At 36.8% G+C, this 17,654-nt stretch overlaps 1 long non-coding RNA gene across 4 annotated transcripts in view; it reads right to left on the bottom strand.

Annotated features, from left to right (window-relative positions):
- Positions 1–17,654, bottom strand: part of LOC121960480 (uncharacterized) — a 133,118-nt gene that overhangs the window by 97,685 nt on the left and 17,779 nt on the right. For all 4 annotated transcript variants that reach the window (XR_015775028.1, XR_015775027.1, XR_006106987.2 and 1 more), the window contains exon 3: positions 7,767–7,807. This is a non-coding gene — a long non-coding RNA (uncharacterized LOC121960480). The remainder of the gene's footprint in view (positions 1–7,766; positions 7,808–17,654) is intronic.

Here is a 17,654-nt window from a genome sequence, read left to right as displayed (position 1 = left end):
AGAATATAAACTTTTCTGACAAAATGTGAGCTACATGAAGAATTATTTCACTGATATAAACGGGGTCCTCTCATAAAACTAGGCCATCTGCGCAGTAGAAAGACGCAAAAACTTTTGAAATTGGTGCTACATTACCAGAAAAAACAAGGGTGCTTTTACTCAAGAGGTAAAAATCCTACTACTACCAGAATGCTAAGTGCCTGATCAGACCAATAAATGCTCCCACTGGTGGGTGACGTAATGTGGACTCATCTTTGTGAAACAATGGCGGCCGGTCAGATCTCAGTGAAACACTAAGCTAAATCATGTTTCTGAAAACATTTGTTGTGACAAATATGCAACTTAGTAACAGAATCTTAGTTTATATTTGATCAGGGTTTTTTTTCGGCCTTAATTGTCACTGTGCAGGAAGCAGTGTGGGGCCCGCTGCTTGTTCACAAACTCTTGCCATTACATCAAAACAGGGCATTGAAACACATTTCTGTAAACATTTTAGGCAAGAAATAGGCGGCACATTAACATAATCTTGATTTACATTCAATCAGCATTACCTAATTTTACCCTTTGATCAAATTTCAGTCAGAGTTTGAGAGACAGAGGGAGGGCTGGGTCTGTCACTTGATCAGCTGTATACTCTTTGTGTGTGTGGTGGCGGCAGAATGGTTGGTGGCCAATACGAAAATGCAGAAGTACAGCCCGTAGTTCAAGCGACAGCCAAGAGCCAGCGAAACACCGCAGAGTTTCAGTTTTGGGGGGAGGAGGGATATCTAGGCACTGGTTAGATGTCGGAAAGTTTACCATACTTCATCTACACATACTACCCACATTCAGACCACTTAAGAAAAACACTTCTTAACAGCTTTTAGATTTAGCTTATTGCAGTTATTAGCATTTGGCGGTATGGCTCTGTTTTGGGGACCCCCTGCCCTTCCACGTGCTTACATGGAAAGCATTAAACAGGAACAGCACATGTTCCTGAGGCAGGGAGAGCAGCAGCAGCAGCAAAAAAAGATAAGAACAAAACCCCACAGAGCAGGCATCAATGCCAAAACGTCATAGATCAAGTCAGAACGGCGCAAAGGTGGTTGAAAATCAGTGAAGTATCCCTGTAACTTACTTAGAAACCTTTAAACTGAAGTGAAGGTGCTTAAAAACAGTGCCATAACAAATAGTAAATGCACTTATTAAGCGCTTTTCTAGTCGTACGACAACTCAAAGCACCTTCACACTACTGGTCACAGTCACCCATTCACACACACATTCACACACTGGTGGCCAAGGCTACCCTACAAGGTGCCACCTCCTACGCTGTCTTTGACCATTCATACACATTCAAACAACACTAGGAGCAATTTGTGGTTAGTATCTTGCCTAAGCCACCACCTGAGCCACAGCTGCCCCATAATGACATTTAGCTCTGAGAAATATTGCAATCATTTAAAAAACACAGGACATACTCACAGTGTCTATGAACAAAATGGTTTGAAACAACAGTGATTTGGGATTGCAATAATTCCAATTCTTTTGGCCTTTTGTTTTGTTTTGGTTTTGCATCTTTTAAATGCCTGTCTGTTCCTTTGTATCATTCTTTGTTCTCTGTAAATTCGGACATTTTTGTGGTTCCATGAATGTAGTACAGACAGAGACCATGACTTATTTTTTTCCTTAGCGGCAGTTTGTCACTGGCGGGTTGGATCACTGATCGGTTGATCCACTAACAGCTGATAAGATTACATTGATGGATGAGATAAGCAGTTGTTTGTAAGTGAAAATAAACTTTTAGACCCAGCAGACTGAACAGTTAAGTTTCACTTTAAATGCACCTGATGTTCTGCTGCTCTGTCCCTTCTCCAACTGCTCTATAAATAACCATACAATATATATATTCCAACTTTGCTCCTAATGAATGGTCCAGCTCCAAAAAAATAAACGATGTGTCCGAAATCCTATTTTTGTTTTGTCCTGCTACCTATACTTTTCTTCATTTAATAGTTTCCCACATTTACTGGATTAACTTTTATGTAACACTCTAAAGCCATGTTTTTAAAAAGCATTGCATTTAGGTCTATTGAATCTACAGCAAGCAGAGAAATCATGGCTTTGTGTCTTCTATGGTGAACTTCAGCCTGTATGACTTTTTGATGCTGCTAAATCATGGCTTTAGAAAGAAGGCTTTGCACTTTGATTCATTCTTTTTCTGCTCTTTGCTTTACTTCTTTGATTTGATTCAAAGGACCAAACACCAAAACCTGACTTGCTGATGGTTTTGAATGCCGCATTGTTAAATATAAATATATTTACCACTGAAAATCCAAAGATGTTTGACGGCATGCATTTTCAAAGTCTTTTATATTTCTGCATGTATCTCAGGATTGACCTTCTTGCCTCTGTCTATACCTCAACTTTGCTGCCTAAAAGCCTTTATAAATCTGTCTCTGTAGTCTGAATTCCTTTCAACCAACACTTCACTGTCAGAGGGGGCCTTTCCCTGTGTTTTTCAATGGCAGATGTTAAAATAACTGAACAAAGAAATAACATTTCCACATCATTTCTACCTATCATGTATTTCAACCCAATGTTTTGCTTTTAATGACTCGGAAGAAAAAGGTTTTTAAAAAGTCTCACTAAACTCCCTCCCTTTTATTTGCCCAGTCAACTTTTCCATTAAAGAAATAAGCATGACGGGACTGTAAATGGTGAAAACCTCAAAAAGATAATTTATTCCCAAAGTCACAATTTAAGACAAATGTCTGACTGCTGATCCAGAAGCTTTCGCTTTAATTTTAAATGCATTATGCAAATGACACAAGCTCATTAATGACGTTGAAGATTGACTGACCATCTGTGGCTGAGGATGAGTTTGTATACGTGTTCAAGCGTCATGTTTGTCTCTTTGACATGTTTGAGGAATAGCTATATTTGAAAAAGTGTTCTGACACTGTGTACAAAAACAGATGTCATCTGATCGCAGGCGTTGGAAATGCTGTTTTCCACTGTAATGAGACTCATCAGACATCTCTTTACTATTTAACAGCACTATGAGTCGACAGCAGTGCTAGCAGCTCTGTGCTTTTGGCTCAGGAACAGCCGTGCTTTGAGCTAAACTCGTGCATCAGCATTGCAAAAGACAAAATTTATGTGTTTATGTGGAATAACAGCCATATATATATATATATATATATATATATATATATATAATTATTCAGGAGGCTATGAAACATGATGGCAAAAAATACTACAACCTGCTCATAAACCCACATTTTCCCAGCCCATTCTCACTCCAAACTCGCCAAACAGCGCCACTTTGTCAGTGCTTTCAGTGTATGAGTGTGACTCCAAAAGCCACCTTCCTCATCCAGCTGGAACGCGGCTGGGTGGCTCGGACAGAACCATTGGTGTTGTTATTAGATTATATTATATTATATTATATATATTATATGTGCCTCTTTTGCCTAAACCTAAGTGTCTGCACCTTTGTTGCCTAATCCCAACCAACATGACAGTCTGCACTGTTGTGTAAACATGAAGACCTCGCTGCTTCATCCCATCCATCATGTGTTGCTGACACCACCGTAATGGCATCCCGGAGAGTAAACAGTTGATGCAGAAGGATACCAAAAACATTATAAGTAGACGTGGAAGATCACTGAGAGTTGGACCATGTGACGAGTTGCACCATGTGACGAGTTGCTATGAAAACGTGTTGGCCTGCCAGTGGTGATTTGAATGGAGTACAGAATTTAAACAATATTTGCAATATAGATAAACATGCCGTCACTTTCAGCATCAAGTGTACGTTAACACTTAACACTAATAAGACAGGGAAACTGTGTCCTACTTTTATAACTTCTTCCGTCTTCCAGTGGTTATTGTTTATGTAAGTCCTGTCCTTCAGAACTGATAATTCCACTGAAACAGAGTGGTCAATGAGAGGATTTGAGTTTCCACCGCCAAGAACAGCACACAACTTTTCCCATACGTGCTCTACTAGTGTCAGTGTTGTAGTTTTGAAATTAGGCATACAGTAGCTAACGTTATTTTATCCTGTTATAGTCATGAAAATGGTAATGTGCCCGTTGCTGCTCACTGGAAGCCGCAATTGTCCTGTGGGAGGCAGGATGACCGTCACGTGTACTGAAATCCTGTCATTTGTTTCATTAATTTCTGGAATTGTTTTTAAGCTTCACACACATGAAATTGTCTTTCATATGTGTGAAGCTTTCATGGTTAAGAGAAAAAACTGCTGATCTGGATGTTTGTGGAGTCAAATTTATTAATTGCGATGTGATTAAAGTCCATACATACAGTGTTATATTTTTTTTAAAATTGCATTACTCACCGGCTGACATCAAAAGGCTCAACTGGGCTGAGTTTTAAAGCTAAGAGTGATGACACGGGTATCATCCAAAACTAGAAGGAGGCTGAATAATGCTCCAATATCTAAATTTTGGCGATGGCAAAACTACATGATCATTTAACAGGGGTCCCTTGACCTCTGACCTCGAGATATCTAAATGAAAATGGATTTGGTCTCTCATGCCCGCTTTATGCTAGTCACAAGCAAGTTTGGCTGCCATTTGATTCTTAATTAAGACAATCTGGTAAGAATTGCTTTACCTTGTCAACATCATAACTGTTTTGAAATGCAAAATAATGGAACTGAAAACATGCAATGAAAAAATGCAGTTATTACAGTGGTCACAAAGTGCACATTCATAATTTACAGATGGTGTGGAAACACACACACATGCACAGGGAAAACACACTTATCCTGACTACACACATATATTTACACACACAAACACACTTCACCTGTCAGCAGCTTTGACACTCCCAGCTGTAATAACTCCCTCCTCACACATCAAAGACTGACATAACCCCAGGATGGCAGAGGAGAGTTTGTGTTTTTCTCTCTCTGTATGTGTGTGTGTGTGTGTGTGTGTGTGTGTGTGTGTGTGTGTGTGTGTGTGTATGTGTATGTGTGTGTCTGTGTTGAATGGCCTTAACAGCCTCATAGTGTGAGTGTTTTCTGTGCACTCATAGTTGCATGCTTGCAGTTAAATGTGAGACATATCCAAGAGGTCGAAAACCACATCTAATCATAAGTGTGTGTGTGTGTGTGTGTGTGTGTGTGTGTGTGTGTGTGTGTGTGTGTGTGTGTCTGTGTGTTAAAAACTCTTAGAGAAAAGGAGAAATACTTTGTTCCATAATAACATTGACTCCAAACCTTTCTCTGTCTTACTTTCAAGGGATCAAAGGATGTCTGCTGTGCCCTCCCTACTGCGCTCTTACTAATTTAGCTGGCAGCTTATAGATCATTGTACACTAAGCAGAGAGAGTTAAACACACACACACACACACATCACTGTACATAAAGTGACAAATCTCTCAGAGGAGCTGTTTGGACGGTCTGAAAGCAGTGAAAAATGTTTTCCGACATTTGGAGAGAAGTCTGTGTTCACTCCTAAACAAAGACTAGTGTTTCTAGGAATGGATGTAGCACATTCTTTCACCACCACTACCTTTTTTTAATCACAGAGCCCTGTTGATATTCCACACACACCAGAAAGTGTAGCTACCACAGCTGTGGTCAAGACCACCTAAGTCCAAATCTGAGCACTCTCAAGGTCGAGCCAACACAGAGTCCAGACAGGCTCTCAGTCGAGACTGAGACCTATAAAATGTAACATTGCACTCTCAGTATTCCTCATACTGTCTCCTTTGTGAGAGATCAGTGTGGTTTAATTCCAGTGACTCAATACAGTCTTTTACATTTTGAAATGTTCGAAACAATGTGAAGTGTTGTCTACTTAATTAGAAACTGAGTATGCTGAGCAAAATGAGATGTTAAATACATACATTTGTCTAAATGTTATATCATTAGCCCAAAACTCAAACTTAACACAATTTCTAATAGCAAAAGAAACAAAATCTTGTTGCACAATGTTAAAAGCTGGCAAGTATGGTATTTTCATATATATTTGCATCTGAATGCATCTGAATGCATCTGATTGAGCTTGGACAGCATGTGATATTTCTCATAACTTCAGGAAATTTCACTAGAGTAAACATATATGCAATAAATACACAATAGAAACCCCAAAAATGTGAGGAACAGTCTCACACCTGTTTTCCACATTCAACAGAAGAATACAACTGTACACCTACTTCTTCTCAGTCACAGAAGACTGATGAGGCTTAGCTGACTTGTTAACTCATTATAAAGAACACATCATTTCAACTCGACAGAAAAAAAATCAAATAAAACTCACCCAAACTATCTTGGTTACACTTGCTATTAATCTAGTTAGTACGTCCACCACTCAAACAATCACCAGTTCCAGTTTGGTGAAAATAAATCCTTAATTCACCAAGTTTATATGGGCAATATTATGTCGGTAAAAGGTTCTGAATGTCGGCTTCCATTATTTTTTGATTAATTGCAGAGCACTACTCCCTAAAAAATATTGTTCTCATTCTTACATTTTATTACATCTTTGCCACGGGTCCGGATAGGACGAAGTTTTGGTCCGGATACAGACCATGGTCCGCCAGTTGGTGATGCCTGGTTTAGAGGTACATGTGATGAATCAGTGGTATGGGCGCTATAATTAGCCACCTCTGTGCATATTGGTTGCACGCAATGACGCAAAGGACATGTCCGCACTGGAGCGGGCTCTTAGGAATGTCCGTGCTTTTTTAATCTGTCTCACTGCACTGCTGTTGGACCATAAGATGTTTGATTCACGATAATGAAATGCTGTGGCTGTCAAACACTCAGCTGTTCTAGAGTCAAAGTCGTTCACTGCATTTGGTTCACCGCAATGCTTTTCTTATTATCATTGGCTGTTCGTGTTATCTGTCAAAACATGGCTGAAATGCGTTCTATCGACATCTATCGACATTCTATCGACTATGTCTCATATCTCTATCAAGGAAAAGTTTTACCGCAATTGATATCGTTATCGTTTTATCACCCAGCCCTAGTTTAGACTAAAATCAAACCGGTTTGAACATGTTCACACCGGCCAAACCCTAACTACAGCTGGCATCCTTTGCAAAGTAGCACATTACATAGGAGAGGATTTCGAACAAATCTCTGATGTCTCAATTAGATTGGACAGAATGCACCTATACATCTCATACCCAATAAGTAATTCAGCCTGATAAAACCTGTGTAGAAAGAGTTTGTTGAGAGTAGTTTTTAAGCTCATTTGGCCGAGGCCGTGCACATCAGTTTGCATGACAGCAGAACTGTTTCATGGCCATTTCAAATATCAATCAGTTAGCATTAATGCAGCCAGCCTCCCATATTTACCAGATCGCTCTGCAGTTATTCAAACTGACACAGTCCATATGAATGACTGATTGAGGGTGTCCTTCATATTTTTTACCTTGTCGCTTTGTGATGAGAAAAACTCTAAACCCTGCTGTCTCATTACTGGAGACTGTAATCAATCTAAAAGAGGAAAAAGCAGTATGAGCCACCTGAGCAAAAAAAAAAAAAAAAATCAAATAATCAATGGGATGGAAGGAACTTTTGAAACTCCTTTTGTTTTTGAAGTAGTTTTTCATCCAGGGAAAGTTAACTAAATACATTTTTATTTTGGGGCAAGGTGGAGGACACCGACATTACCTCATGTCAAATCACAAGAAATATATAAATCTTCCATGATAATCTCTTTCAGGGACAAAAGAAACAAATCTAATTTATTCCCAGCGCAACAGACACAGAGCACCAAGATTTTAAGTTTATATAAACTTACCAGATGTTTGCAGCCAAAAGTTCCAGCACAATGTTTCAATCCTATAAGAGAGAAAATGGAGAAAAAATGTTTTACTCACACATACTAATCAAAATTAATCCTCTACAATTACAAGGCCTCCAGCAAAGACGTGTTTGGAGTTTTATCTTGAATGCTGTAAAGGTTTAGCCCTTTTCTGCAGTAGTTCGGGGCCTTTTCTCAGGCCTTTACATGCTTTTGCTTAAAGTTTTTTCTATTGAATACACACACAAAAATGCAACTATGCACATAATTGTGAAAACTTAAAACTCTTTTATCAACAACAAGACCTCAGAGTGCTAAATCCCAAGCACAATTTCCTTGTTTTCACTCAGTTTTTATTTGTTTTTTTTACAATCAAATTTTCTGCAGAAGACTTAAATCACATAATTTAGCACTTTGTTCACTTGCAACACTGGCCTTCAACATGCAACACCCGAAATACCATTTTGTTTCACTCACATTTCACCTGTTCAAACTCCTATGGCAAAACACTCTGATCGTGTGTCAGAGCAAAAAGCAAAAAGCAAGCTTCAGGTGACCTCTACTGCGTTAGTGGAAAAATGGAGCAGCATGGAGAACTTTCTTCCTATAGTGTTTCACATTTTATTTATCAGTTTATTTACTGAGCTCTACCAAAAAATATGCATAGGCCTAACATTAGGGGGAAAAAAATCTTCAAAAAAATAAAGGAAAAAAGGGAAACCATTTCTAAACTACTTCATAAATATAAATATATGTAACATGGCCTTATGACGCCAAAATATACATGTATGTTTATGAATAACATATTTTAAATTCATCATACCAGTGTTTAATTGATGATGACGCTCTGTGAGAAATATTCATGTGATGACTGATTGAGATTTGTCTTTTGGAGTTTTGACAAAACAGTACAATTCAAGTTTTATTTTAAGATAAATTGAGGTACGCTTTCAAAAAAACATATAAACAATTTGAAAAACACATTTTTAACACTTGCTAACTTTTCATGTAAACCTCACAGAACCATTAAAGGTTTAAATTGAAAAAGACACTTGATAATAATATTAAAAACATGTTAATTTACTTTTCTCTATAAAAATTTAAGACATTTAATATAATTTATTTTTTAATCTAAATGAAGTCTTTAAGAGTGAACAAACTAAAATGTTTTGTTTTTCGGATTCTAAACTTGGTGCATACCTGTATGATCTATAACTGAACCAAATTTCAAAGTTGCTATGTAAAAGTGCTACAGTTTTACAGTTTTAATCTCCAAAATGGCTCATTTTAATTATCGTCTCTAATCAACATACAGTGTGTGCAGAAGTAAAGAAGTGGATTATGTGACAGAAGTGGGCGTTTTACTTTGAAACACTTCTACACTGGAAAATTTTTTTCTTTGTGTTTTTTTTTTTGCAGTCAAGTTATAAATAAAAATATTCTACTATATTTACATTTTTTTTTAGAAGTTTAGTCAGTGCATAAAGGAGACATCATCCCATTGTGTATTATAGTTTCTTTCTCTTCAGTGTAGACTGAGGCACTGTTTGAGTTTCTGACTGACTGACTGACTGACTGACTGACTGTCTCCTTGGAGTAGCTTTTCTGGGTTACAGAGACAGTGAGGGATTATGGTTCCCTGGTGCCAAGACGTTAAAATCCCTGCTGTTATTAATAAACCCCTAAAAACCCACGGGACACCACCCACCCCCCCTCACGCCTGTTCTCTTATAATTGACTCATTAATTGACTCATTTAAATCTGTCTAATTATTTAATCAATTAAATTCAATTTAGCTGATTGCACACTTCCCATTTTGATTCAAGTGCATGGTCTTGAGAGGGAGTGGAGGTGAAGAAAGAGAGCAAGAGAACTGACGAATAAATGTGTTTCGTGGTAATAACAGCTAATGCGCGGGCTAATTACTGGGGTAAATTGATCATTTTGTCTTAATTGATTTAAGCTTGTTAAAAGGGCACGACGCCAGCTTCGTTAGTGAGCCTTGAGCACTTTATCTGGATGACAGTAATTGGAGGTGAATGCTCTCGTTTCTTGTCTTTCTCCGCTCTAACTAGGCCTGCAAGACATCAATCATAACATGAGGACAAGTACTGTAAACCTGTAGAGGAATGAAATCTGACTGAGAAGTGTTTCTACTGCAAAGCCATGAGAACTGACTGGGGACTATTTAAACCAGCGATACACAACTGTCTTTGTTTGGAGGAAACTCTGCAAAATTACAGGAGGCCAGACGCCAGTCACGGCAGCCCCACACACGTTTCTAGGATTTAAAGATGTTTTTCTCTGATTTTACAACCTTTTTAGAACTTCAGGTTTTATCTAGGATTTTAGGACATTTCTACAAGTTCAGGGCATTTCTTGGATTTCAGGACATTTTCAAATTTTGCGACATTCCAAGGATGTCAAGACATTTCTATGATTTTAGGATGTTTCTAAAATTTCAGGACCTTTCTAGGATTTTAAGACATTTGGAGGATTTTAGGACATCAGGGGTTTGGCAAGGACCTCTGTTGGAGGTGTGGGGAATCATCCACTGGCACTTTTTTGATGTACAATCTCTATTTTGATGCTGTTTTATGCACTCTGGAACCTTATGTATACTAAAGTACAAAAACAATTTCCAGTGTGGATCACTTTGTTTTTATTGTAAATCAGTACTCACTGTTGTGAGTATGTTGACCTTTTAACAGGAAAATTTTGGATAATGGAGTGGATATTTTACTAAATTGAAACCACTTTTGAAAGCCCACCTCTAGTAGCCTCAAAATAGCTCACAACAGTGATGATATCTGAAAGTTTCTTTGCAGTGTGTGCACACAGTTATTGCAAATTCTCCTGATTTAAAACGCGGCTGACAGATGACGGCACAGTTTATGAATACTTCTGAGCAGAAACCAACTTATCCTGTAGTGAGAAGCCCTGACTAGGCCCTGCAGGGGGAACGGGAGGTTTTGTTCCACATCTACTTGGAAATTCTCGGCAGCAGGTCCAGTAGAAAGCTATTTTAGAGAGCACTTAGGATTAGATTGGCCCTATGGTGGCAGTCAACCTATTTCCTCACAAAGGGGACGAGGGAGGAAAAGTACTGTTTTCAAAAGTTTTTGGGGAACCTTTTTCTGTGACTACAGCATCTGGTCCAGATTCTCTGTCAGATTGCCATCCTTCCATTTAGCTTTACCATTTATTTCCAGAAATGGATCTTTGGGGGAAAGAATGTGTGATATAGAGAAAGAGAGGAGAGAGAGAGAGAGAATTACAGGTTTTCAGACTGAAGATGATGACACTGCGAAAGACCCAAGTCAACCGTGTGTGTGTGTGTGTGTGTGTGTGTGTGTGTGTGTGTGTGTGTGTGTGCGCGCGTTTGTATCTTGCTGCCCATCCAGCCATGGAATGTCAGATACAGAAGAAGATATGGCTCTGCAGGGAATGGCTGCTACCTAGTGTGTGTGTGTGTGTGTGTGTGTGTGTGTGTGTGTGTGTGTGTGTGTGTGTGTGTGTGTGTGGTTGTGTGTGTGCACTTTATATATATAACAGGGAACATACTCATCGTTACACAGTCACCAACAGAGGAACAACAAAACTAACAGGGACATTTTTAAGTCCCCACTTGGACATGCTCTAAATCATCCATAAAATCATATGTTATGGCCTCTGGTGAAATTTTCAGATTTTGCCAGAGGGGACAAAGTGTGTGAGTGTTTATATCCATATTCAGAGCTCTCCCTCCTGGTTGGAGCTGGTATTTGAACGACCCATTCACACACGTCGCTTTTAACACTCCTCTCCCCAGCAGCCTTTCAGACTGCAGATGGGCCGTTAAACAGGCTTTAGTAATGTTAATGTGGGTGACATGAAGGCCACAGAATGTAATGTATCAAATATGATACAAATAGCATGATAGGGTTAATAAAGACACCAGTCTCCTGAAACGTGATTTGTTATTAGTCTTTTGCATTAAAATTCAGGGCTTTAGGTGATTTCATAAGTTTTAAGCTCTATACTGTAATAAAATAAAGGGCTACCCAGAAGGCCGGAGAGAAATCAGTATTTTAGAGCCTTAAAAAAAGCAAGAAAACTATAATCCAAGCAGAATAAACCTTTACATAAAATGATCAGCAGTAAGATTTTTTTCTTTTTTCGGTTTAATTATGTAAAATGATGTAACATCAGACCTTTGACTAGACCTTTAAAGTTGTTCAGTCCCTGACGATACTGACCTGACCAGTTTTCACGTGCACTGAATGTCAATCAGTTTTTCAATATACTTCAATATACACTCTCAGTCTGTACTCATAGAAATGTAATTTGTTTGTGGGTGCACATTATAGAAAACATGTCCAAACATAGGATAATGTAACATGAGTCCACTGTTGGCTGGTACATAATGACAATTAGTTCCTCTTGGATAGCATGGAGTAGCGTTCACACTCCACCATGTAAAGAATAAATAAAATGAGATAGATAAGACTTACACAAAAAGAATCTCACCTAAATAATTCAAAATTATTCCTCAACTATGATTACAATGACTGTGATTATTATAATTATAACTAATATTTTATAACAAACTATAAAGGCTCAGTTTTAGTGGATGGCTTAACCATCGAGCTTGATACTGTTTTACAATACGGCTTCCCCAGAGGGCAAGGAAATATTTTAAAATCTAAAGAAAGGAGAAATAACAATAACAATAACAATAATAATAATAATAATAATAATAATAATAATGGTAGGAAGAAAATGTGGAGAGAAAATACCAGCAAGATCTTTACTAATTTTAATGAATTGCTTAAATTAGTTTATTATCAGAATTTAACTTAACCTTGAGATTAGCTCAATCCTCCAAAACTCACTTTGAGTTTTTTTAGATGCACTAGAAGCACTAGATTTCTGTCAATCTTACAATGTACATATGTTTTGTTTCTCTATAATCACAGGAATGCATTTTATTTGCTGATCTACTCTACAGGCAAAAAGAGGTCCACACTTGTGTAGTATAAAGCAACAGGGTCCACAGTTGGCTGGTACATAATGACACAAGTTACTTGTAAATATATCTAAACTAAATCATGTAATTTTTTTGCTTCTAAAAGGATCTGTAAGTATGTATTTTTGTAACTGAATATAAAGGCTCAGCCGTTGTGGATGTCTTACCATTTTATAGCTTGACACTGTGTTTAAAAAGGGGCTACCCAGTCCATTCTCATTGTTAACTTTTCAAATACATTCCCTCTGTCAGTGCTTTTGGCATACCTGCATCAATCTGGATCATGGCAGGATGATGTGAGATGAGAACATAGCCGGACAGAGCCAGCTGCATTGTTATTATCGTCCAGTAGACAGCCAGACAGCACGAGGCACATCTGCATACATCTTGCGTGGCTAAGCATCACTTGAGAATATGGATGGACGTACTCAAAACTTCCATTTAACAGTTTTTACAAGCAAAAAAAATGCCATGCAAGTTTTAGGTTTTATTTTTGAGGATTTAAAGTTTTTTTTTCTATTGGGAAAAGAATATTAAAACAAAAATGTTATTATTTTTTTTAAAAAGGAATAAAGTTTCATCATCATTGAATGATGCCTTTTCAGACCAATATTTGCATAAAATGAAGCAAATAATTTAAAAATAGCTTTGCTGGTCCAAAGTCTTCTTTAGTAAAACATCAGAGCCACTCAGAAATACTTAGAGGGCAACTGAGGAACTGAGTGGATTAGTTGTGGCAGACATACAGTGAAAATCAGATTTTAACCAGTTTAAATAGTTAAGAATTCTGTATAGTTGCAGTGATTTGACAAAATTGCAGGGTCTCCCAAAATTACAGGAATCAGCTGAATTGGCATTTATTGTTATGGTTGAAATCCAATGTATGTGTGCCCATCTATAGAATCCATTTTATTTGTCGCTCCCACATTACAGAAAAGAGGTCCACACTTGAGTTGTATAAAAGTGACATGAGTCCACTGTTGGCTGGTATATAATGACACAAGTTCCATCTTAGATATATAGTATAGAGTGACATTCCCATTTCAACATGGATAAATGACAAAGAATAGGAAAAAGAAGTTAGATGCATTATTGTTCAAAAGAAAATAATCTTACAAAATGTAATAATAAAATTATTTATTTTTTTAGGAAATTGGAGATAGAAATATCATTTTAGTTTTTTCGTACATTGCTTTTGAATCGTGCACCTGAATAAGTTTTTGAGTTGCTGTTTAAGAGTGTGCTCCTTTTTACCTTGTTATTTGAAACACATTGACAACCCATCATGATATAAATGACTAGAGCAATCTTTAATGGTATTTATAATATGGGAGGTTTTGTGAGCAATCAGTTTGTCTCAGTTACAGGGATAAGTCAGTTAGAGGAATGATTAACCTCTGAAACCCTCTGTTCAACTGCTGAGATGAACTATTTCAAATTCTATAGGTTTTTGGCTGTACTTTTGGCTGTACTTTAACTTTAAATTCTAAAAAGGAAAGTCAGTCCACACTTTGTCCCCTCTTGGCCTGTACAAAATGACACTTCTTGTTTTGTTTTGTTTTGTTTTGTTTATATTTTCTCCAATGTTTTAAATTAATCTTAAATCTGCATTAGACAGACAAAATTGTATATACACATTACTAGATCTCAAGAAAACCAAAACAACTACAACTACTAAAACAACTAAAGAAATATAAAACAGCCAATAACAATACAAAAACTGCAGAACTAGGATCAAAATAGGATTCACTTTCAAGTAAAATAAAAAATAAGCAGCTGAGAGATTTGGATTGGATTGTCTGCTGTGTACGACCTTTAAAGTCTTCTGTTGTAGGAGAGGGAACTGAGAGTTTTTAAATGGGTGTACTGGCATGCAAAATTACCAGCACATTTATGGATTGTGTCTTTAACAGAGGCTGACTACTCATTTTGTATTGGATTAAATGATTTGCCATCTCTCTGTGCATGCTGCAGTGACCAGAGGGACTTATTATTATTCAACACAGTTTTGGTTTATATGAAGAATTTCAAATTCCTTAAAGGGTTTTTAGTTTATGATGTAAGCATTAAACTATACTCCACATTGACTGAGTGGAGTGTCCAGCACCCATGTGCCTTTAAGGTTGCCTCTGAGAAATAGGTGACTTGGAGAGGGTGAGGGTCAGCGTGTGCAGCTCTGTGCCAGGCCTTGATTCTCTGCAGTGTGGGGGTTGGTTTCTTTGTTGTTGACGATGGTCAATAGGCCCATTCCACACATTAAGCTTCAGAGATGCTAATTTATATTAGCTAGAATGTTACATCCAACTCTGACTGCCTGAGACATGGGTCTGTCCCTGTCCTGGGTTAAGCAAGTGGCACACAGTGCTTATTTTAGCTGGATACAACATCTCTGGATTATTGGGAAGAACATCCTAAAAGTTTACAGATTGGGCATATAATTCTCCACTCAAATTCCCACTAGCTTGAATACTGATACAAAAGTAGTACTTTTTACTGGATAGTTAAATATTTGAACATATTTAATCACCTAATAATTACATGAATTTCATGGCAAACCATTGTGATGTTACATAGTTTATTGCCAAGTTAACATTTAATTGTTCTAATCATAATAAAAGGTTTGGTTTCAACTATGGAGTAAAACAAAACTAAGAGTAAGAGTGATCGTCTGATCATCATGTTAAACATATTCAGGAAACAGAAATAAAATGTCAGAATGCAACATTGAGCCAAAGAAAAAACATGGTGGATTATTGTAGTTTTGTAACATAGGTTTTGTTATTGATCTGTAATGTTGAATTTATGTAGTCCATTTTCACCTCCTGAACCCTTTTCATTTGAGCTGCAGTGATATAAATTTAAAAGGTTTGGTCATAAATCAGTTTGAACTTATATATGAAAATAAATAGTTTTCTAACCTATAAAACATTTAATGGGGGCAAACGTGTATGCATGCTTAACACAGCGCTGAGAAACAAAGCATTTTTTAAGTGACTGTAAGATTTAAAACAGCAAATGCAACTTAAAATGGCCTCCCAAATAATATGTCAAGATCCACTACATGGTATTTTTTAACAGTTTAACAATATACCATCAGTAGTGTATCAGTGTATCAGCGTACCATCAGTAGTTGCAATTTATTTATTAGTTATCAAGTAGTATTGACAAAAGTATAATTAACAGTCAGTTAACAGCCAGCTTAGGAAAGATGACACTGACATGTAAAATTACCAGCACATTTATGGAGCAGAAATGCATCCCTAAAGGAGGTTAAATATTCATTTGTTTGTGAAAAAATTGTTGTTCATCTCTAAGATGTTAAACATTTGATTCAGTGGTGCTCTGCATTATTAAGTAAGCAATCACATGGTGTTATAGATATATTGTTAGATTTATGAGCCTTCAGTTGATGAAGCTGACAAAATATGTAATTTCCTCTACACTGAAGAGGTGGAGTGACCAGCACCCATATGATTCTCAGATCCTAACTTTGAATGTTGAACAGTGGAGACTGCTGCCACTGAGAAGTGAGTGACCTGCAGTGAGTGAGGGGTTTGACTCTGTGCAAGTCAGTCTGTGAAAATCTGTCAGGCCTTGATTCCCTGCAGTGCGGGGGATGGTTTCTTCTAGCTGATGGTCGTTAGCACATGACACATTGAGCTAAGGGGTTGCTAACTTCTCATATCCAAGATGCTGTATCTGATTTAGACTGACACGTGGCTTATTCCCCCATCCTGGGTTTAACAAGTAGCACACACTGCTTATCTTGGTTAGTACAACATCCCTGGATTATTGGGAAGAACACCCTGAAATTGTACGGAGTAGGCATACAATTCTCCACTTTAATTCCCATTTTAAATACTGTTTTTTTCAAAACTTGTACTATTATGGATATTTAAGTAGTTGAACATATTCAGTTACCTAATGATTACATCTGTATTTCATGACATACCATTTTGATGTTGCACAGGTTATTGCCTCAAGTTTACATTTCATTATTCTAATTATAATAAAAGGTTCTGTTTTAACTAAAGAGGTAAAACAATACTACAGAATTAGATACTCTGTAAAGCATCTACAAACATTATTTAGATAGTTAAATGTTGTCAATGGTTATTGGATTGTATGGAGTAAAACTAATTTGGCCCTTTTAAATGTTTTATAGGTGAGCTACATAAAGAGTACATGTTTGTGTCCTGATTGTGTGATTATCATTTTAAACACATATATGAACAGAAAGTCAATGTTGACATGCAACTTTGAGCCAAAGATAAATGTAGTGGGTTATTGTTGTAACCTATTAAAAATTTAATGAAGGGCAAACGTGTATGTATACTTTACAAAGTGCTTAGAAAGACATTATTTATTAAGTGACTCAAAAGATTTAAATAGCAACTGCAACTTTATAATGGTCTTCCAAATAGTATTTCAAGATCTGCTACATGGTATTTGTTAACAGTTTAACAGTTTATTACCATTAGCAGTATTATAGAAACCATCCAAACAATGTTTATAAACAGTTTTCAAACCAACTATTAATAGTTAACAAGTGTTATAAATATTTGGTCTATCTATCCAAGAGATATTTATATTGTATAATTTACTTTTTTTGTTTTTACAAAGGTTTACAAATTAGTTGGAAACCATTAATACTTAGTTTATGTATTTATACAAGACTGTATAAGTCTTGGTATTTGACTAATAAAATAACAATCTATAACATTACTTATAATGGGTAAAGTTAATTAGTTATCATTTCTTCATTGGTTATCAATGAGTATTGACAAAAGTATAATTAACAGTCAGTTAACAAATTATTAATGATGACTATAATGCAGTATTACAAGATTCAGAAAGATGATACCCGACATTAAAAT

Source organism: Plectropomus leopardus, chromosome 2, assembly GCF_026936395.1.
Source record: "Plectropomus leopardus strain MGB_pleo_1.0 chromosome 2, ASM2693639v1, whole genome shotgun sequence".
In the NCBI taxonomy this organism is placed as follows: domain Eukaryota; kingdom Metazoa; phylum Chordata; class Actinopteri; order Perciformes; family Serranidae; genus Plectropomus; species Plectropomus leopardus.
This window is presented reverse-complemented; position numbering and strand designations above follow the sequence as displayed.